Source organism: Rhodnius prolixus, unplaced genomic scaffold, assembly GCF_049639745.1.
Source record: "Rhodnius prolixus isolate KJV_2025 unplaced genomic scaffold, Rpr scaffold_8, whole genome shotgun sequence".
Lineage (NCBI taxonomy): Eukaryota > Metazoa > Arthropoda > Insecta > Hemiptera > Reduviidae > Rhodnius > Rhodnius prolixus.
This window is the reverse complement of record NW_027411593.1, coordinates 24569066-24592028: the sequence shown is the minus strand read 5'-3', so window position 1 is coordinate 24592028 and position 22963 is coordinate 24569066. Positions and strand designations below refer to the sequence as shown.

Below are 22963 nucleotides of genomic sequence, written 5' to 3'. Positions count from 1 at the left end.
TTCTGACTCAGTAAATGCTCTTTTATGAATCAATGCTTGGGCAAAGAGTATCTTAAAAACGAAAATTTGTGGCAATATTTTTTAGATGCATAGATAGTCTTTTTTTTCAAATTCACTAATTCTAAAATATAATTCAAATAATATCTAAGTTCAATGTATTAGATTATTAAATAGGGAAATTTATGAAATTGAATGAATGAATGATATGAATAGTGAAATTTAGTGAATTTATGTAAAAATTAGGTAATTCGAAGAAGGCGCTACGGTAGCCGAGCGGTGCGAGAGCTGCGAAGCTAATGTGCATTGTGGTACTGGGTTCGATTCCCGGTCTTAGGCCTTGGATTTTATTTAATGGTTAATAAAAAGAAATTTACAGTAAAGTATGTTTGCTAGTCGCCTCCGTCCGCGACACCTAATTGGTAGTTGGACGTAAAGCCCCGCCTGAAAAAATAGGCATTACTTTACTTATGTAATTCGAAGTCAAATACTCGTAGATGTAGTAATATTGGACATATATAATAAAATCGTATCTTTTAATTATTAATTCAATACCCGTAATGATTATTTATTAATAAAGAACACAATTTTATAACTTTGTAGCTAAAAATTAATATTTGAAAAACCGAGACGAGACCGAGATTTCTCGACGAGATATATGTCTCGATCTCGGTCTCGGTTGCTCAAGTCTCGTCTCGGTCTCAAGATTTGTCTCGTTTCTCGTGCAGCACTAAATATGTCACTAAAAAGTGTCTTAGCTCCTCTTCTTTACACAATCTACACTGCCGACTTACCTTCTAACCTTAATACCTCTATTTACACCTTCGCTGACGACACTGCCATTCTCTCCACACACTCTGACCCTATCCTCGCAGTACGCTCACTACAGTCCCACCTTCACTCAATAGAACCTTGGTTAGAAAACTGGCGTATAAAAATTAACCCAACTAAATCTAAATACATAGTCTTCACACTCAAACGTCAAACTCCGCCACCTGTCTTCTTACATCACACACCTATCCCACCAGCCGACCATGTGCGGTACCTTGGAATGTACCTAGACAAGAGACTTACCTGGAACCCCCATACGAGACTTAAACGTACCGAACTAAACAAACGATACAAACTTCTAGCCAGGCTACTCGACAAACGCTCAAAACTCTCACTACAGAACAAACGACGACTCTATACAGCCCTTCTCACACCAATATGTACTTACGGACTGGAACTTTACGGTACAGCCAAAAAATCCAACCTCAATAGACTACAAACACTGCAATCCAAAATTCTCCGCCGCATACTAGACGCTCCATTCTACGTAAGCAACCACACTATACATACAGATCTCCAAATTCCACTCATCTCCGTACTTGCCAAAATTCGATACAAAAATTTTCACCAAAAACTCTCACTGCATCCCAACCCTTTAGCTGCAAACCTGTCTACAACTACGCTACCCTCCAATCCTCGAAGAAGGCTGAGGCGCCGTTGGCCCCGTGACCAACTGGGTGACTAACGGCGGCCATCACTGGATGACCGTCATTCACGTCTGCCACGCTATTCACATACATTCATCGCATTTACTTATTGTACCTGTAGGTACAGGTGTAAATTTCATTAAAAGGATAATAATAATAAAAAAAAAAAAATTCGGAGTCTAGATTAACATAATGTGCAGTGTTCAAATATTTAGTTACAAAGTAGCGTACTAAATAGAAATAATATTTCACGTTTAGTGATATTAGTGGCTAATGTAGAATACAGATTTATTAAATCTCACATTAAAAGTTATATTGTGACGTCAATTTATTTAGCCAACCAAATGGAAATATCGTATTACACAAATTAATAACTAAATACAAGGGAATTTATTCGGTTTACTCTCTAACTTTTTGAAACATTTTAGATATATTAAATATTTATTCAACGATTTGATGTTGATAAATTTTGAAGAATTAATCTCCAATTATTTTTTATCTCCAAGTATTATTTAATTTATATAAAGTTGTCTAGAAAATAGCGATTTATCTTTGGAATATTGCACTGAGATATTTAGTATGGTAAGGCAGACTGACTGCTAGATATTAGTCACTGTAACCTCCTTCTAGGTTGGTGAGAAAGGAGAATGTATTGGTTGTAGAAGAGTAAAAAAAGAACAGGTAATTCGTGGGCGGTGGCCCAACGGGAATATAAATGCGAGTAAAAGTACAGCAAGTCTTGCAAGACGAGTGTCTTCTGGCCTTACAAACAACAACCTACCATAGGGCATCCCCGGACATAAACACAAACTAAAGTATAAATGGTAAAAACCTTAACATCCGTTCTAACCCCTGGCTCTGTCCGCTCAGGTTTCTGGATTTCTACTAAAACTGACATTCAGGTCACACCTCTTGTATACTTATTATTTAATATCCTGCGGATGTCACTTTGCATTTTAGCATTATCACTCCTTTGAATGACCTAAAAAAAATCTTCCCAAGATATACGATCCTAGAAAAGAAACGAACAGTTACAAAGTCGTCTGAATATTTCAAGATAGCCATATATTTTACTTATTATTATATAATTCTTATTTTTAAACTGACAAACTATTTATTGTGTGTCTCTTTTGATTTCAATTCGTACAGAAAATGAATAGGTACCGTACTTTTTCCAACTACTGCTCGAATATTTATATAAGTTAATTTCATTTTACTTTTTTAAAAAGTATTGGTATTATTATTTTCGAAATGTTATTGCTGGTATATTTTCAGGCGGGTTTTATTACAAAGTTCTCATATTAACCATTAAATAAAATCCAAGGCCTAGTCCGGGAATCGAATCCAGTACCTATACCAGCTTTGCAGGTCTCGCCTATAAGCGCTCGGCCACCGAGGCCAAGCAGGTATAGTGTAAGCCAGAAGGGACAGGGTCCAAGAAGACAAGAACGCTTCTAATGGTTTCCTAGTCGAAGAAGGAAAACAATTGAGGGATAATATAAAAATGGATAACGACTATTAACATATTAATTATTGCTTGAAATTTGGCACAGGAGTTTTTGGCAAATTTTCTCCACTGAAGTTGACAGTTTATTGTGTTCTTTTGTCATTTTCAAAGACTGATTTTTATCGGATTTACTGATTTAGCTGCCTTAAAAATAAATTACCAGATCCCGGTGGAATTTAGAAAGAGCAACAACTCTGTAAATTTCTAATACCCGTAGGGGGGAAGTGGATTACCCACTTCTTCAGGATACTTGGCGTCCCTGCGGCTATCCCAGCCTAACAACATGAACATGAGCAACATATACATATACTGTTACAACCCAAAACATTTACACAGTACCCATAGTCATATGTACAAGGAGGGGCTTATTAGCTTGGAACTGTTGTGAAAATTGTGTCAGGATGAGGAGAAAACGGCCTCTCACTAGCTGTTTGATTTGCATTGCAATCGAGTGATTGCGCTATGAAACCTTTGGATCTTTGAGACCAAAAGAACTAGTAGGGAAAGTCCTCCACCTCTTTAGTATGGGAGGTTTCATCTCCTATATCTAAAGTGGAAGGCACATTAAGCCTCTTTTGGCCGTGGGGCATAGGCCCCACCCCGATAATCTAATCTAAATTTCTAATATACCATACTAAAATGTAAAACTCTACAATTCCTATGAGTCAGTAACCAGAGAATCGGAGTAAGAGAAGGACAAATGAGTGACCTACCGGTAAATATTCAGGCGATGAGTGCCCCCATAGTTTAGGAATCACTGTTCTAATCCATAAAGGCGACTCCAAAGAAGCTTAGAAACTCTTTTTTACAGAATTATTCGCAGTTAATCCATTAAAAGTCCCGAACATCTAGTTCATGATACCAAGAAGTAATTGTATTTAATCATAGTTTTTAATACCCACTCCTATTACATTGTTTACAGTTTCATGTTTTTGATGCTTTCATGGGTCACGAAACTTCATCATAGGACCTAGTAGTGTAACGAGAGCATCAAACTCAACTGTTACTAATTTGCAAATACTATTAATATAGCTGAACCAAGGTTTTAAAATTGTTACTACAGCCAATAGATAGCGTAAATTTAATTTAATTTTCTGTCATAATTTTGTCTTAACATTAATTTATTTTATATAAATGAGAGTGCCTAATAATTTAGAAGTCTAATCGGCAAAACGTACTTTATTATAACTACAATGCAATTCGCAATGTGCAATTTTTCTCTTATTTTAATTTTAAAATATAAAAGTTTTCTTTTGAACTATTTTTTTTGGCATTGGCTTCCGCCATACAGCCAGCATCGTCTAGGTGCTTATCACTAGAATATCACTCACTCTCCATTCTTACTTATAAATACATTCGCTTCACACATTCATCCCTCTACTATACACAACTATTTACATAAACTACAGCTAATGGATGGATCAGTACTCTATATTCCTGCCATCCTTATAGCTTAACCGAAATTAAAATCACGTAATCCTTCTCTAATCATCTTCTTCCATTCATTCTAATCGGCTATAACTTTTAAATACATTCATATTTCTTTGCTAGCTCTGCTAAAGATTTAAACACATAGATGTTGGGAGAGAATATTATGTCTTCGTATTGTTCACGTTTAGAGCTATAATTTTCAGTTCGATTATTTTCCTTGGACAATTTGATTAAGGACATTTCATAAAGTGCTATTTCAGTAGATTGTCCTGCCCTAAACTCCTCTATGAAGGACGATTAAAATGATTTGTTAATTTTCCAAATTATAATAAAAAATTTGTAAACCGACAATATATCCCTGAGTGTATTATGCACATTTTGGAAATTTTCTTGAAAAAGGCTTTTACTGTTGTTATTTTTTCTTTTTTTGAAAAAATCTAATTTAATACACATCGATCTGGAACTTGAATTTAATAATTTTGTTTGGAGAATTTGTTTTAGTGCAGTTTTGGGAATCTATTTGTGTTGCTTAAAAAAAAGCCAAACCTCAGCAATTTAAGTTCCCAAAGCAGAAAATATTTATTTTTAACTAAATTCTCACACAACCCTCTTTTTACTTAATTCAATCAAATCTATTTGCAACACGTATATTTTTTTTAAGACGCGGTCGCTAAAGTCATTAGCGCCATATTTATCAAGTCAGAAATATTTGAAATATGTAAAATTATTTTGAATTTCCGAGTTTAAAGATAAAATAATTAATGGATCAAACCGGATTATCCAATTAATTGACCAAAAAACTGATTTGATTAGTAGCGATTGTTAATTTTGAGATTTGATTGAGACTAGTCTATTGTTGATTTGATTTAATCGGTGCAGCTTGCATAATTATATGCCAAACACCTTTCTTAGATCAAATATATTAATATATTTGTAGCTATCTGGGTCACATCTTCACAGTTAAAAAACTCTTAGATATAATTTTAAATATAGTTGTTGGCAGTTTCATTCCAAATTGAAAACATGTCAAGAAGTTAGTTTAGAAATAGCCATATTTCTTGCTTCTTTTTTTAATAAAGAATATTTTAGTGCCTGAACAGACATCGGTTGGCAGGCTGGGTAGACGGAGGCGTTTCCCTCGTTTATCATACATATATATATAAAAATATCTGTCGTTTGTTGCTGATGTATGGCATCCGTCTTTCGAATGGCAGAAGGGTACAGGAAAATATGAACTGGTAGGCCTTGTTCTGACGGCTATATGTACGTTCAGAAATATATATATATATATATAGGTGGCAGTGTTTATTTCTCGGCAGAGTGATTTCAGTAATTACGTTGTTAGATCGTCAGAAGTGTAACAGAGAAGGGTTCCCGTTTCCTCTGTCACAATATGTACACGGGTATGTGTATTTTGTTCTTCTTGAATTAGCTTTAAATGTTTTGTTCAGTTAGTTAATACATCATTTTTAGTTTTATGTACGCGTATATACCATATTTTGATGACTAATGGCCGTTTAGACTGTTTTTGCCTCAGAGGAAGCCGTCATGGATCAGTGATTACTATATTTAACTCACTTCTTAAAATGATTTGTTGATAACTTGTAACTGAATTGAATCTCAAAACGCATTCAGTTCGAACTAAATACAGCACTAGCAAGCTCACGCACCTTCACTCTTCTGTCATCCATCACCATATCATGGATTTTATCAATGATTTCTGGAGTAGTAACCTCAACAGGGCGTCCAGAACGTTCAGCGTCAATTGTGGCCCATATGGCCACTCCGAAAATTTTCAAACCACTTATAAACTGTTCTAATCGAAGGTGCAGAGTCACCATAATGTTTACCAAGCTTCTCTTTACTCTCCTGAGGCGTTTTGCCTTTCATCAAGTAGTGTTTAATCAACACACGAAATTCTTTTTCGTCCATTTTTTGAAAAATCACTTGACTTCCTCGATTCAAACGAATGCCAAACACAAAGAAATAGACCGATCTAGCTGAAACTTGGTGTGTTCTTCCAAGAGATGCTACTAACTAAACATAACCTCGATACGCGCCAGTGGTGCTATCTCTCTGACTTTGCACGGACTTTTCAAACGACCCTCGTACTGCCTTGATGATAACTTCTAGTAAAAATGCGAAACAGTACGTAAGAATTTAGGAAATATAAAATAATTTATTGAAATATTCTTGTTAAGCAAACTTAACAACTATCAAAAAATTATCTAGCGATACAGATTATTAGCGATATTCTATAACCAGCGACGATCGTTAGTCGGCTTTTAACTATTTTCGTTGCGAAAAAAAATTGCTCGCAAACATAAGTTCTTCCAAAAAGTGTCAAGATAAGTGATTTACTAACTGTGATGGGACCCCCACACTAGACTTAAAAGAACAGAACTAAACAGAAGCTATCAACTACTTAAAAGACTCTTAGACGATAGATCAAAACTCTCTCTGGACAACAAAAGACTGATTTTTACTTCTATTTTAAAACCTATCTGGGCGTATGGAATAGAGCTGTGGGGTTCAACCAAACGCTCCAATCTCCAAAGGATTCAATCTCTACAATCTAAAATTCTTCGAACTATTGTAAACGCTCCTTTTTATGTCTCCAACCTGACTATACACACTGACCTTAACATTCCTTTTGACACCCAAGTTGCTAAAACACGATACAAAAACTCCACTTCAACCTGCAATCCTCCAAATAAATCTTTCTTCTAGAACTCTTCCTGACAACCCGACAATACGTCTTAAAAGACAATGGCCACGTGATCTCCTCTCAAGTGAAGAGAGTGACTAACAGTCTAATGTTTTGGAGTGTTACTGCGGTAACTTCTCCACTCGTTACCTAATCATTTACTACTCCATTGTATCATTGTTACTTATAGCGCTAATGCGCTGATTGCAGCACAATAAACGCAAAAAAAAAAAACTAATTGTGAAAATTTGGATGTCCACATTCCAAAATTTATTTCTAAAATCATCATCATTTCTATTTGTAACTTATCAGGAACTCTTTCCATGTCTATATCATTTTTTTTTTCAGGCGGGCTTTACGTCTAACTACCAATTAGGTGCCGTGGACGGAGGCGACTAGCAAACATACGAGGGTCGTTTGAAAAGTCCGTGCAAAAATAAAAACTACTTAATTTTTGGGGGTAAACCTTTTTTATTTTTCAACATAGTCTCCTTTTAGGCTTATACACTTCGTCCAACGCTGCTCTAGTTTGTTGATCCCTTCCGAATAATAGGATTTGTCCAAGTCTGAAAAATAGCCATTCGTTTCTGCAATCACCTCCTCGTTTGAATAAAATCTTTTTCCCGCCAGTCATTTCTTCATATTGGGGAACAAATAGTAGTCCGAGGGAGCCAAGTCTGGAGAATAGGGGGGATGTGAAACGAGTTGGAACCCTATTTCCATTAATTTTGCGACCACAATTGCTGAGGTGTGAGCTGGTGCGTTGTCGTGATGGAAAAGGACTTTTTTGTGGGCTAATCGTGGGCGTTTTTCTTGCAGCTCGGTTTTCAAACGGTCCAATAACGATGAATAATATGCTCCTATAATAGTTTTACCCTTTTCCAGATAGTCGATGAGGATTATTGCTTGCGAATCCCAAAAGACAGTCGCCATAATCTTTCCGGGCGAAGGAACGGTCTTCGCCTTTTTTGGCGTAGATTCCCCCTTGGTCTCAGGAGTGTAGTGATGTATCCATGTTTCATCCACAGTGACGAAACGACGCTTAAAGTCCTGCGGATTCTTCTGGAACAGCTGCAAACCGTCCTTGCAACACTTCACACGATTTCGTTTTTGGTCAAGCGTGAGCAATCGCGGCACCCATCTTGCGGATAGCTTTGTCATGTCCAAATGTTGTTGCAAAATATTATGTACCCGTTCATTCGTGATGCCCACAGCACTAGCAATCTCACGCACCTTCACTCTTCTGTCATCCATCACCATATCATGGATTTTATCAATGATTTCTGGAGTAGTAACCTCAACAGGGCGTCCAGAACGTTCAGCGTCACTTGTGCCCATATGGCCACTCCGAAAATTTTGAAACCACTCATAAACTGTTCTAATCGAAGGTGCAGAGTGACCATAATGTTTATCAAGCTTCTCTTTACTCTCCTGAGGCGTTTTGCCTTTCATAAAGTAGTGTTTAATCAACACACGAAATTCTTTTTCGTCCATTTTTTGAAAATCACTCGACTTCCTCGATTCAAACGAATGCCAAACACAAATAAATAGACCAATCTGGCTGAAACTTGGTGTGTGTTCTTCCAAGAGATGCTACTAACTAAACATAACCTCGATACGCGCCAGTAATGCTATCTCTCTGACTGCACGGACTTTTCAAACGAACCTCGTACTTAACTGTAAATTTCTTTTATTAACCATTAAATAAAATCCAAGGCCTGAGACCGGGAATCGAACCCAGTACCACAATACATATTAGCTTTACAGGTCTCGCCTCTCATCACTCGGCTACCGTGGCGCCTTTCTTTAAAAGTATATTTAAAAGAAAAAAATCAAAATCTGAAAACGGTTTTTCCAAATCAAACCATAAAAATTGTGATCCAAATTTGATTTAATTAAATTTTGTAATAGCTATTGTATCTGAGGGAATTTCTTTTCTCAATTATGGGAAATGTAACGCCAGAGGTTCGTTTAAATTTTGAGTTTGCTTTTAATATCTTGTAATTTTATCTAAATGTACAGGTTTTTACAATAATCAGGTTTGTTTTTTCTTGACATAAACAGGCTTTTTCTTTGACGTTCCATATTAAAAAGACTTTTCTAATTTAATGCATAGAAATGTGTATTTATAAAGCCAAAAAGTAAAGTTTTTGAGGCTCGCTTGAAGAGCTCACTAAAAGTAGGCCGCGGGTTGCTCATCTCAGATTTTGAGTAAAGTTAAAAGGTAAGCGAGTATGCCGGCCTAGTGAACGAAATTACTTTGCACCTAGACAAATTTAGTCACAAACAGTTCTCAAAGCATCAACGGAATGACGGTATATATTATTAAAATGTGCATTTATTGTGCAATTAGATCGAAGAAATACACCAGTATCCTTTTTTTGAATGTGAAAGGGCGAACAGATAGGAAATGCAAGTTGGTCATTTCAGTAGATACTGAACTTCTTTCTGACAAACCAAGAAGAACGGAAACAGGTTGTTACAATCTACATTCCACAATGACTACAAAAATCTTCCGAAAGCTGGAAATAGTTATCTGTTATAATTTAAATAACCGCCTAATAGATTTAGTGTTTATTTATTTAACGTAAAAATAATATTTTGGAAACTTTGAAATGAGATAATTATCATTTAAATTAAAGTAAATTAATGCCATTTATTTTTATAAAAAAAAAAGCTTTGAATCCTCTAATGTTCCTGCAGAAAATAAAAGAAAGAAGTTAAAAATTAAGGAAAATCAGTGAGATTCTGTAGAAAACAGGATAGAAAAGTGCGCGTCACCTCTCTCGAAATTGTCGCTGTTACATAAGCTCTGGCCACGAATCTCTCAAGACCTGATGTACGTCACTCATTAGACAGATGAGAAACACAAACACGCACCGTGACAGACAAAAACTCAATGATTTCAGGCTATGTGTAAAGAAGGCAAAGCCTGCTTTTTTTTTTGTTTTTTGTTTTCAGACCATCTTGGTGGCTACTAAACTGTGAACCACTATGTGGAGACCAACTTCTTATTTGGATGTCTTAACAAAAACTAACTGGCCGATGCCGCTGTTTTGTCTCTGATATGTTGTCGATATCCTTTCGAAAGTCTCCTAATTAAGAACTTCTTTTCATAGGTTGACTTGTTTTTTATTATGATTTTATTTTTGTTTATGGATCTGACCTGGATTTTTTTTTTTTTTTGCTACAGAAGTATTTCCGTTCTAATTAAGGGGAATTTCAGTGTTTGATTCTTTTAAGTTTAAATTAAAAAAAAGAAAAGAATGAAATAAATAAGCGTAATTGTTACAGGACTTCCGTATTTAGAGATAAATGCTTGTTGGGCCCAGAATTAATGCACGCAAAATAATATCAGGCTTAAAAAAAGTCATATAATAACTTTTTCACATTGCGATTCTCAAATCTACATCTATACAATTTTTCCAACAGAATTTAGAAACAAATTTAATACTTACTTTACACAATTAAGGATTCAAAATTGGCGAGGAATCGTTCCAATAAATTTCGGGAGAGATATTTAAGATCAACGTTACAATTTTTTCTATTTCTGATCGGTTTTAAATATTAATTTTACACCAGAAAAACACGTTTTGGGAGGTCTTCTGATTGCAAAATTCGAATTCGAATTACAAAGCCACGCTCTTGACCACTAGACCAACACCCGCCCATCCCTGGCAAGAAATTCTTACCGTAATTATAGGTCAAGAAGTCTTGCATACTGGGTTCATTAAAATGATGTGATGATTGCTTTTATTTGATGATAAAACAAATTTATCCTGATTTACCCACAACCATTACATTACACTGGTTTTTAAAATCTTCAATTATTATTATTTTTTTTACTTTACGTCACAAATAACATTTTTTGCAATCAGAGGACCTCCCAAAACGTGTATTTCTGGTGGAAAATTAATATTGAAAACCGTTCACGAATAGATAAAATTGTAACTTTGATCTTAAATATCTCGACTAATATTAGGGATATCGAAACGGGGTTAACGTCATTTTTCACAGTTTTTTATGTACGAGTTTTCATACTCATTGTAAAAACCAGTAGTCCTTATGAAACCATAATCAGGTTTTTGACCGTAACTCCGCCAAAAATAAAGATACAGCATCGGGGGTGGAAAATTTGAAAACTAGACCAAAGAAAACATATACTTTACTCCATGAGTTTTTCGGAATTCCGCTTCGCTAAAAAGTTATTAGCGATTGGTGCGTTTTAAATGGATCACCCTGTATAATTACAAACGAAATTTGTATTCTTCATAATTAACAGAAATTCACAAAGGAAAAAAGAAGAATAATAATAACAAATTTAGTCTTTAGGAGGTGAACACGGAAGTTAATTATGTAAACTCCTCAAAGAACAATTTCTTATAATGTTGGGCATCTTTTAGGTACTTACAGAGCATAGACCAGTCCTTGCCATCAAATTTCTTCTAATCAGAGCATATTTTTTCCTAAATAATGGCTCGTGTTATTAACATGAAAATGATTGAAAATGTTTTAAAATTTGGTGTTCGAAAATCTGTGAATGGTAGAACTTTGGGAATTACTCTTGTGAGTGTCACACCAATTTTTTTATCCAATTCAAAAGGTAAAAATAAATCTTGTTTCAAGTTTAGCTGGGAGAGTTAGGAATTGCGATTAGGGAGTTGTGGAATTTACTTGGCTGTGGTGAAGATATAACATCCGGCCAAGGTGGTGGAGGACCAAGGTAACTGCCTTACAACTTGAAGGGAGAGAAAAAGTCGTTTGGCTAAGACAGTTGGGGGGAATGTAGCTAACCAGAGCGTCTGTCAGGGTTGGCCCGGTTGGTTGTATATGCGTGGGTTATTTGTCGGTCGTAAAGATAGTCCAGAAAGGTGTAGAGAGATCTAGAAAGAAGGGGAGGATTGTGCAAGAGAGAAATGTGTTGCAGGGAGTGAAAAGTGAATGGACAAAGTTTGGCACGTTAGATATATAAGAAAGGTCTACAAACTGTCATACAATTCTTCTCTAGCCTGTGGGTTACACCAACCACCAGACTACAAAATGGTCTGGTCTATCTAATGCAGTCCGTCTTATGCATCTTCTTTTTTTATACTTATGTAGAACCCAGCAGCATTGCATTACCAACATTGGACGCTACACGATCCCAACTCCGTGCACGATATCTCAGCTTACTTTTATGTCTGCTGCCATCTCAATTTCAGCTCACCGCCACATACGTATTTCTTGTTGAATTACAAAGCTCTGTTTTTTAGTTTAAACTAAATACGGAGCATTTTTCATCTTTGAACAAATTACATTTCTTAATCTTAATCTAAACGTAGATGACGTAGTCAATTTTAAAGTAGGCTGTCTTAAATTAAAAAAGTCAAAGTCAAAAGTCAAAAAAGTCTGAAATATTTGAGAATTTAGATTTTTTTTTTTAGTGCAATTTGTAACCTTTGACTTCCTTATTTTAAGACAATCTACTGTAAAATTGACTACTGGTCCATCTAAAAGAGTTTTCAATGAATTAAACAACATGATAAACTAATACAGTTGAGTGCCCGTGAACAAAAGTAATTTCTCGTACGAAGATAAAAGGAATCCTGGAAAATGATATACCGTTTGAAAACCCATTAAACAAGGAAAGTTTTATAAAAAGTGCCAGCACCTAGGTCTGATAATGATCACATAAGGGCCTATAGAATTTTCTTAAAAATTTCTATTACTTTTATTTTTCCAGCATCCGGAGGAAGATTGAGGCTGTTTGGAGAATACCTTATGCTTCGAAATGGTATCAATTTTTAGAAAATTTATCTGTCTTTCTAACCGAGTCATCAGAATCGAATTCGGACTAAAACTTTATGAGTAATAACATTTTTATTGGAAAAAAGTAATGATTTTAGAAAAAAAAATCAAAGTGACGTCACTCAATAACAGAGGAAAATATGAAGTTAGCCAATACGTCATTGAGCTCCACTTTAGATGTACTACACACTATGGACAATACTTACTGTTTCACCCTGTTATTTCTGATTATTTGTTTAAAATTAAGAAAATTATTAAAGTAATATTGATGAATTAAAATTGTTGATTATTTTTATTATTATTATATTTTATTTTTTGATTTGTACTAATACAATCTCGATTTTTTGATAATTGCACTGCTTTTATATTTACAAGTTTTCTCAGTTTTGTTCAAAAGTGTTTTTATTTTTGTAATAACTGTTTATGTATATTTTATTTATTTAGTTACTTTTGTGTTGAAAAATTTTTCACTTGTTTTTTTGTACAGACCAAGCTATGTACGATATAAATAATTTTTGACAAACTCTTGCGATGAGACCAAGTCTTTATAAGAAATCTCCTTAACAAAAACTTACAGTTTAAAAAGTTAAGTATAAGGGTTGATTAAACGCCAAAAGGTACACAAATCAGCAAGTACCCAACATTTCATTCAAGCTTAGTTGATATAATTTAAGTAATTTTGCTGCATTAACTTTTCCTTCACATTTTTTAGAATTTATTAGATGTCACAGACCCTTATGCTGGCCAGTTCGTTCATAATATTATTTGGTTATAATTATGAATATGATAAAATGTATATTACATCTTCGTTTTTAAATAGGTACTTTATTTTAACTCTATTCCAAATTATTCTTCTGATTTATCTTTAATATGCCCTTTATTCTGAAGTTGTCACATCTTATACATGCATGTTAAAGTAGAAAAAGACAAAGTTAGAGTCGGCTACTGTTTAAATTTGAATCACGGAGGATTTAAAACAATATTTCAGACTTGAATTCGTCTTACCGAAATATTCGTGAGCACAAATAACACACAGTTAATAACAAGTAGATTATTCAACAACAATTATTCATTTCTCAATTGTAATTTAATTTTACTTACAGTAAAATACTGGAATAATTAGCTGTCCTAAAAGTATGCAATACTTATTTATTTTATATTACATAACATATATATAACATTGTGAGAAGAACAGCTATATTGAGAGTGTGATTGAAGAAAACTATATTATTTGCGATAAAGCCAGATAATTATTACCTATTATTATAAACGTTTGAATACTACATAAAGTAACAATTACTTTAATCGAAGAATAAACTTAAACAGACGATGTTTATTAAAAATAAAATAATCGAAATCATTGATGTATGTTGGTGTAAGCATTTTTTTAAAAAAGTTTTTAAATTTTGCAGCTTCGTAATTTTTTTTATTTTTTATAACGTTTTCTTTTTAACCTGTAATTAATAGTTTGATTATTATAGATTAATAGATATTACAGTCAATCTACAGTGCTACTTGAACAAATTTTTTGTAGATGAAAATGGCCAGCATAAGGGTCTGTGACATCTAATAAATTCTAAAAAATGTGAAGGAAAAGTTAATGCAGCAAAATTACTTAAATTATATCAACTAAGCTTGAATGAAATGTTGGGTACTTGCTGATTTGTGTACCTTTTGGCGTTTAATCAACCCTTATACTTAACTTTTTAAACTGTAAGTTTTTGTTAAGGAGATTTTTGTACTTTTTGGATAGATTTTCATTTTTGTCTATTTTGCTAAGTTACATATCTGCTTTACTGTTTTTTTTAAATTTGGAATAAGCAATTCTATCATTATAACCTGATAAGGTGTTAAGTAGGAACCGTTACTACCACTGGAGAGATCTTTTTAAAGAATGATTATAGTTGCGGTCCCCAAACCATCCTCAATAACAATTTTTTTGAGAAAGCCTTTTTATATAAAATAGGAAGGTATTTGTACGTAAAAAGCAAATTTAAACTGCGATTTCAGACCTTCCTTTTAAGAGGAGTAAGAAAAATAAACGGGCGATTACAGTACTTCTCCCTAAAAGGCAAAGAGGCAAAGATTTTGAATCGAACGACAATTCATTAATGTAAATAGGTTCACCCATTGATAATTTTAACGATTTCAGTACTTCCTCTTAGTAGGTGTAAGAGCAAGATGGCACTTCACAGCCACGTAGAGGAGCTTTAACCACTTATTCGGGCTGAATTTTATCAAAATCGGACTAAGCGTTATAGAAATATTGGTAATAATAGTTTTAGAAAGGGTCTTATTTGGGTGGGGCAAACTCCCCTCCTTATGAGGCACGGCGTCGAGACTTTTAAAGTGCAAATCTGTACAAAATTTCGATTCGAATGACACTTCATTCATGAAAATCGGTTCACATGTCGATAATTTGCAACGATTGCTATACTTCCCCTTAAAAAGTGTTAGAGCTGATCGTCGCTTTAATGTTACGTAGGGGAGCCCTAACCCTATCACCCTACCAAATTTTATCAAAATCGGGCCAAGATTTACAGAGTAATTAGTAATAATAATTTTGGAGGGGGCCTTACACAAAGGGGGCTAACTCCTCTCCCATTCGATGTACAGCATCGAGACCCCCAAAAGGCACATCTACCTAAAATCGAATGTCACCTCATTCATGAAAATCGGTTCTCGCGTTTAGGCGCTACGTAGTTTACAAAAAAGGTAACAACAACAACAACAACAACAATTTCTGAAAATGCTGTTTTTGCTCATTTTCGGCAACTTTTTTCTCGAAATCTATTAGGTCTGGAGGGTTGCAAAAAAATTACAGTTATAAAGGAGGGTTTGCCCTATATTTTAAAGAAAATTTGGGAATTTTATCTTTTATAGAAAAAGAGAAAAAAATTGTCAAAGTTGGGTGTTTTTTAACGTTACGCTTTTTCGTGCATTTTTTGACGATCAATCCTTATACAATTTCAATTACTTTATTGACTAGAACCTCTGTTGGGACACTCTTGGAAAGACAATAATCTAAAGATATCATAGAAGACTCCACAATAACACGAAGTCCATTCAACAGACTTTAGACACTACTAGTACATTCTCAAGATGCAAACACCCGGCGTTACTCGTAAATACTTGTAACGACCAAGAACTCGTTCTACAAGAAAATCTCCTACAACAATTCACTCTGGTTGCTCCAAAGTATTATAAAAATATAACAATATATCTTATCTCCACTAGAACAGACGGTCGAGGAGTGAACAAAATACTCGTACGAGAGGAAAAATACTAACAACTGTACAACACCTCTCAACAGTCTATACTCCCAACCTGAAGAAGGACACTCAAAAGCTATACTTAAGGGGCTTGACGTACTCAGTCACTTCCATCTAAACCTCTTAAACCTTTAGGCAACCTCTAAAATAGATATTATTAAAAATATGGCGTGGTCAGGACAATTTATCTGACTTTCAAAAATAACTATCAAACTTTTAGCGTTTATTTCAACAGAAAGTATTCAAATGAACATCTATGTAACAGAATTCCACTGTTATGGGAAAGTTAAATTGTAATTAGTGTACGCAATACAGTTGGTAATATGTTTTGGTTTTTGTTTGCAGGTAAGAAAACTGACGCTAGCTGAGAGAGAGCCCAAGAAGTAGATGGCATAGATGCTTTTTGTAAAGGTAAGGGCGACGCTGTTTGCGCTCCAAATTAAGGGGTTGTGTACACGGTGGAGACATAACTAACAATCAAGGAACAGAAAATGAGAGTACAAAAACTTTGTAACATAAATATCATTGCGGGGTTTTGTTATACCAGCGCGTAACTAGGGCAGGCAGCGCGGGGCTAAGTCTGGCGTCTAAGTAGGAAAGTTTTTCTTATACTACATTTTGCGCGCGTCGTTTAGGTTACTACAGTTCTATGAACTTCCCATTCCAAAATGCCTCCTCCACCCACCAAAACATAGACGTACAGCTCCTCGTCTCTGTACAATATTAATCCCAACAGTTAGTTCACACATACACCGCCTAGAATGGCGGAAGTCACCCTCAGATTAGTTAGAACTAAAACAGACAAAGCGATGATGTGGTTTGGTGTGCAGGTAAACCACAATCATGATTACCGTTTCTGTAATGAGAGCCTTTGATCTGGGAGCCGACCAAAATGTTGGTAAACATTGGGGTCGCTGTACACTCCAAACTGGGTACAGTAATTATTTCATTCTACACCTCTTTTGTGTCTATTATCACGGACTAAATGTTATTCAGTCCGGATTTTCATTAAAAACCAGCGGTTTTTTGACCTCAAAAAAACAAAACAAAACTCTGCCTACAGCTGTTTGTCTGTTTGTAATTATGTGGTTTGCTTACTTTCCCTCTCGGTGCTCTGAATTGAGATTGAGAGATTTTAGAAAATAAACTATTGATTGACAACCAAATTTTTTACCATTTTAACACTTTTTGGTACTTGGGTAAGACCAGTACATCGCCGGGCTTTTAAATGCCAACACACTTGTACGAATATACATATATATTCATTAACAAACCTAATTAATTATTACATGAAAATATTTACCTCAGATGCATCTATTATTATTTAAAGATTTCTGTAAAATTTGAAAAATCAAATACATCGTCACAGCTAGCAAGTTTTTCATTAATATCCGTTTTGTAACAACGCATAACGCAAACAACATCTTGGCGAGGATTAGCGCGTATTTAATTTCTGATTTTGATATTTATATTGAAATATTATTTTTGAAGAAAAGCTTGAAATTTCGCCGATTTCCAACCGTCGTAGCATGCTCATTGTATCCTTGTCCGGTCTAAGACCTTCATCCAACATCAGCGGTTGATGAACCAGTTTGGCGTAGAGGATTCAACTTCAACTATATTCAAGCAAGCGTACTATGTGACGGATATACTGGATGAACCCAGTAAGTAATGGCCATAGGCCTACTGTGTGTAGTACATCTAAAGTGGAGTTCAATGACGAATTGGCCAATTTCATATTTTCCACTGTTCTTGAGTGACGTCACTTTAAATTTTGTTTTTTCTAAAAACATTACTTTTTTCCAATAAACATGTTATTACTCAGAAAGTTTTAATCCGAATTCGATTCTGATGACTCGGTTAGAAAGACAGATAAATTTTCTAAAAATTGATACCATTTCGAAGCATAAGGTATTCTCCAAACAGACTCAATCTTCCTCCGGATGCTGGAAAAATAAAAGTAATCGAAATTTTTAAGAAAACTCATTAGGCCATTATGTGATCATTATCAGACCTAGGTGCTGGCATTTTTTTTTATAAAAGTTTCCTTGTCTAATGGGCTTCTAAACGGTATATCATTTTCCAGGATTCCTTTCATGAGAAATTACGTTTGTTTTGCAAGAAAACGTGTTCACAGCATAAAAACTTTAATTCATTGAAAACTCTTTTAGATGGACCAGTAGTCAATTTTTATAGTAGATTGTCTTAAAATAAGGAAGTCAAAGTTTACAAATTGCCCTTCAAAAACAAAAATCTAAACTGTGAAATATTTGAGAAAATGTTAGGAAATATTTTAAACAAGTACTACTTTTATAAAAAAAAAATTCATATAGTTTGTATTTACTCCAAATTACAATTTCACACACAACTACTATTTCCTAACATTTTCTCATGATATACCGTTTGAAAGCCCATTAAACAAGGAAACCTTTATAAAAAGTGCCAGCACCTAGGTCTGATAATGATCACATAAGGGCCTAATGAGTTTTCTTAAAAATTACTTCATTGAACTGCACTTAAGATTACTACACACAGTAGACCTATGGACAATACTTACTGGTTCACCCTATATAGTTGAAGTTGAATTCTCTACGCTAAATTGTTTAACCCCTAAGAAGATGGTTGAAGATCCAAGACCGGCCATGGATGCAATGAAAATGCATAATACGACGGATGGAATCGACGTTAGTGTCCACTACTTTGGACCTTCATATATTTTCAAAAAACAAATAATTTTTAATAGCGACTCTCACTCCTATAATAACCATTCATTAGGTGGCGCCTGAGATTTGCTTATGGGTAAAATAATAATAATAAGGGAAGAGATTAGCTGAGTGGTCAGCGATTACTGGACTCCACGGGCTCGAAACCAGCTGTTGGCCCTTAGATTTTCTCTTCCTAGGAGCTTCTTACAGCTACTCACTGTCTGGTGATGGACAGTGTTTTCTGTAACTAGAGAACACTGCCCGGATGCAGGTAGTACACTGAAAAAACCCTCAGATGTTGACACGCCTTAGATTAAAGAAAAAAATAATTTAAAAAGGTTAACATTAATATACTAAACGTATATTATTTCTCTAATTTCTAAGAGGTACGAACATGATAGATTGCCATGTAAACTGTAAATCTATTTGGATCATAGAGAAGATTGTATAATAAACAAATGAGATCCAAAAGTAGAAAAATAATTTAAATTGATTTCTCATTTTTGTTTTTTGATTTTAATATTAATTTAAAGTGTAACCAGGAATTATAGTGTTTTTCTAAAGTTTTGATTTATTCGCCTACTTATTTCATTTTTATTTTAATTTATTTGTTTTAATTCTTTAAATTATAAACATAAATAACCTATCTTTTGACAAATAATTCTTTCAGAAACTTGTAAGTTAATGTTCAGTAATTTTTATTTTTCATACAATAAATAGATATTGAAATGAAATTTAATGTAAACTAATTAGTAAAAGATATGATAGGGTGACATGTAATCTGTAAATCTATTTGGATCATGGAAAAGATTGAATAAAAAATAAATAAATAAATGAGTACCCAAAAGTAGAGAAGTAATTTAAATAAATTTTTCATTTTGTTAAACTGGAAAATAAATGCGTTCATTTTGTTTATATATGAGTTACGCATGTTTTCTTTATGTATATTTATAAAAAAAAAGTAAAAAAAAATTCTACCTCAGATCTCAGTGTGTTGTAAATCAAAACATATAGTTTTTCATTTCACCTTATATTATTCACATTAATATCTCGAGTTTTATATGAGGAATATATATATATAAATGTCTCCACATACACTCACACACAACTACCATACAAACACATCATAAATATGTGTTGTTTATGTAGCACGTTATATACTATTTACTAATATATATACACGTATGTGTGTTTGTTATGTGCAGAGTATAGTAGATATTTAGTGGAACCTGTTTCAGATTGCCCAGCTTTATTCAGTCTTGTTTCCCATAAATTATCCATATACTCATTATAGAAATTTGTTTCTGCATTTTTTTAGTTTTGTTTCCATATTATTCTTTTTATTCCTTCACAACCTTGTTATTATTTTAAATAGGAATATAAAAGAGACTAGATGTAAGCCAGTCAACCATTACAATTCATTCAAGATTATTGTATTCCTTTATTTCTGGACCATTTATTAGATAATATATTTTGTGTTTGATTAAGTTATTATATTCTTTTGACTGTAATATAAAAATGAATTTTTATTACTTATTATTGAATCATTTCTTCTACTTTTTTCTATTATCTTTAGTTACTTGTAAGCTTTAACTTTTTTGAAATCATTTAATTTGCAGTACCTTCACTGATGTGTTTGCTAACAGGTGCTACTGAATTGTGAGTGAATATTACGAGACTGATGCTGCTACAGAAGAACTGTATACATGCGCCAAATCCTAAAGACCGACAGTTGTGCAGCGTAAAGCCTTCTCTTACGATTGCAGCGTCTACAACGTGTTTGTAGAGAAATCTGTCTGACCGTAAGAGGTGTTAGTTTCGTTTTGCCGAAAACATGGTACTACACATGTAGTAGAGCAACGAATTGTCGTGAAATTTCATATGAAACTTGATAAAAACCGCTACTGTAACTTATCTTTTATTAAAAGAAGTTTATGGCGATGAATGTTTATCACTTGCGCAAGTTTTTGAGTGGTTCAAGCGTTTCCAAGATGGCCGAAAAGACGTCGGAGATGATGACCTTCCGGGACACCCTTCCACGTCCAAAACGGATGAAAATATCGATTATAATTAATCAATATTACTACCATGAGGTGCTTGCTCAACTCCGTGAAAGAGTAAGGAAAAGAAACGACCCGATTTGTGGAAGAACAAGTCATGAGTTCTCTATCAAGACAACGCGCCGGCTCACACTGCGTTTTCTAGACGTTTCTATAGCCAAGTACAACATCCCAGTTTTAGGCCAACCGCCTTATTCGCCTGACCTGGCCCCCAAGTGACTTTTATCTGTTCCCCAAAGTCAAATCTGCATTAAAAGGAACACGGATTTCAGTCCGTTGAAGCTGTGAAAGAAAAAGCGGCACGCGTCATGCAGGAGCTCACAGAAAAAGACTTCCAGCACTGTTTCGAACAACGGTAAATTCGCATGGAGCGTTGTAGAGATAGGGGAGTGGTGTATATTGAAGGTGATAATAACTAAATATGTATAAATTTAAAATAAAATGTTTTACAGCAATAGTCTCGTTATTTAATAGCCACACCTCGTATATGTCCGCCAAATAACTCAAGTTTTGTACCTAAAATCTGTTAGCAGAGCTCTGTATTAACAAGATGAGAAAAGGTCGTGTTTCATTTTTGAAACAAAAACTAAATAATAGATATTTATTGTACAAGTGTGGGTAATTGATTTGCCACTCTCCGAATTTAGTTTTTGCCCAAAAGAGCGGAGTGGGTTAGAGTCTGGGCGAGGGAGTGAAAACACTTCTCTGAAAGGTTCAGTATTGAATTTTTTCTGCAATCGCTTCATTAATTTAGAAGATAAATTCTAAAATTAGGCGAAAATACTATCCGCAGAAAGTTACGTAGGTTATAGAATTTAGAATATTGGATTAAATTGAACTTTAGAAGTGTAAAAATTAAGAAAGTAATTAAAATTGATGTTTTACAGTAATGAAATTGTTACAAGTTATTTTTGTATTAAAGACAATAGTTAATAAGTGAGAGACATATTTTTCAGGGAAGGTAAAGTGGGTTTGGAATGTAAATGTAGAGAAAGCAGACTAATGTAGAGTCTCAAATAATTGGGTTCGATTTTAGAAAAGGAAAAGGGGAATCATAAAAAAAAAAATCAATTTAAAAATCAAGAATCTCAAAGAAAGTGATCGAAGCAAAGGTTAATTAGAGAACATGAAAATAAATAAAAGAATCTCGAGAGACGGATGAGGAAGACGGATATCAGCAAAAGCGGTGGAAGAAAGAAAAGTTGAAGTTAAGGTATCAGGTTTCTCTCAGCAGATGGCCATTTATTGTAAGAGGAATGATCCTCCTCAGCAACTGGGAATCAGGAGGTCAGGGATACCCATTAAAAAGCTGAAGAAGGTACATAGCTCCTATAACGCAACTTCTTCTCAAGGAGAATTTTTCACCGGATGCTCCTTGACTGAGCAAGACAATCGCTCTTCAAATATCCTGATTATTTGTTACGACGAAAAAAATAATAAGATAAACAGTGAAATAGAACAGCTACAGTTCCACTAGTGAATATCAGTCACTATAGATTAGAGAAAGAATGCCTTAAGCAAAATTTATAAGTGAGCTAAAAATACGTATATTGTGGCTCCTTCAACTGTCAGTTTACCAGTAAGGTCACAAACTTCCTTCCCAGTGTAAAGATTACTTTAGGTAATTGGTATAAATAATACTTTAGGTATTCGTCAGAAATAAACAGATTTCCAGATAAAAATTATACCTTAAAAAAGATTTTTATGGAATGGTTCTGTCGAGTATTTACGGAACATCTTTTGCAACATTTAGCCTAATTAAAAATGTACCAGTCAGATTCCTTCTCGTTCCTCTTTATGCGTAACAGTATTGCGTCAGTTATGCTGAGCGCTAATGAAGGTATAATGTCCTTCCCAATTGTGAATGATGGTAAAGCGCTAATGTCACCCTTTGTCTCATCAAAATTGTATGAGCCGGCCATTTTTAAACAAGGGTTAATGTTTTACCCTCCTATCCGTCACCCCCCCCCCCCCAAGGTTGTACAATGTAAACAACTAGAAGTTTTGCGTTACATTATA

General features: G+C 34.3%; 1 long non-coding RNA gene across 1 annotated transcript in view; it reads left to right on the top strand.

The window, feature by feature from the left end:
- The window catches only part of LOC141451049 (uncharacterized), a 1078357-nt gene extending 1059966 nt beyond the window's left edge, over positions 1-18391 (top strand). The window contains exon 8 of the long non-coding RNA XR_012456506.1: positions 16525-18391. This is a non-coding gene — a long non-coding RNA (uncharacterized lncRNA). The remainder of the gene's footprint in view (positions 1-16524) is intronic.
- The last annotated feature ends 4572 nt before the right edge of the window (positions 18392-22963 follow it).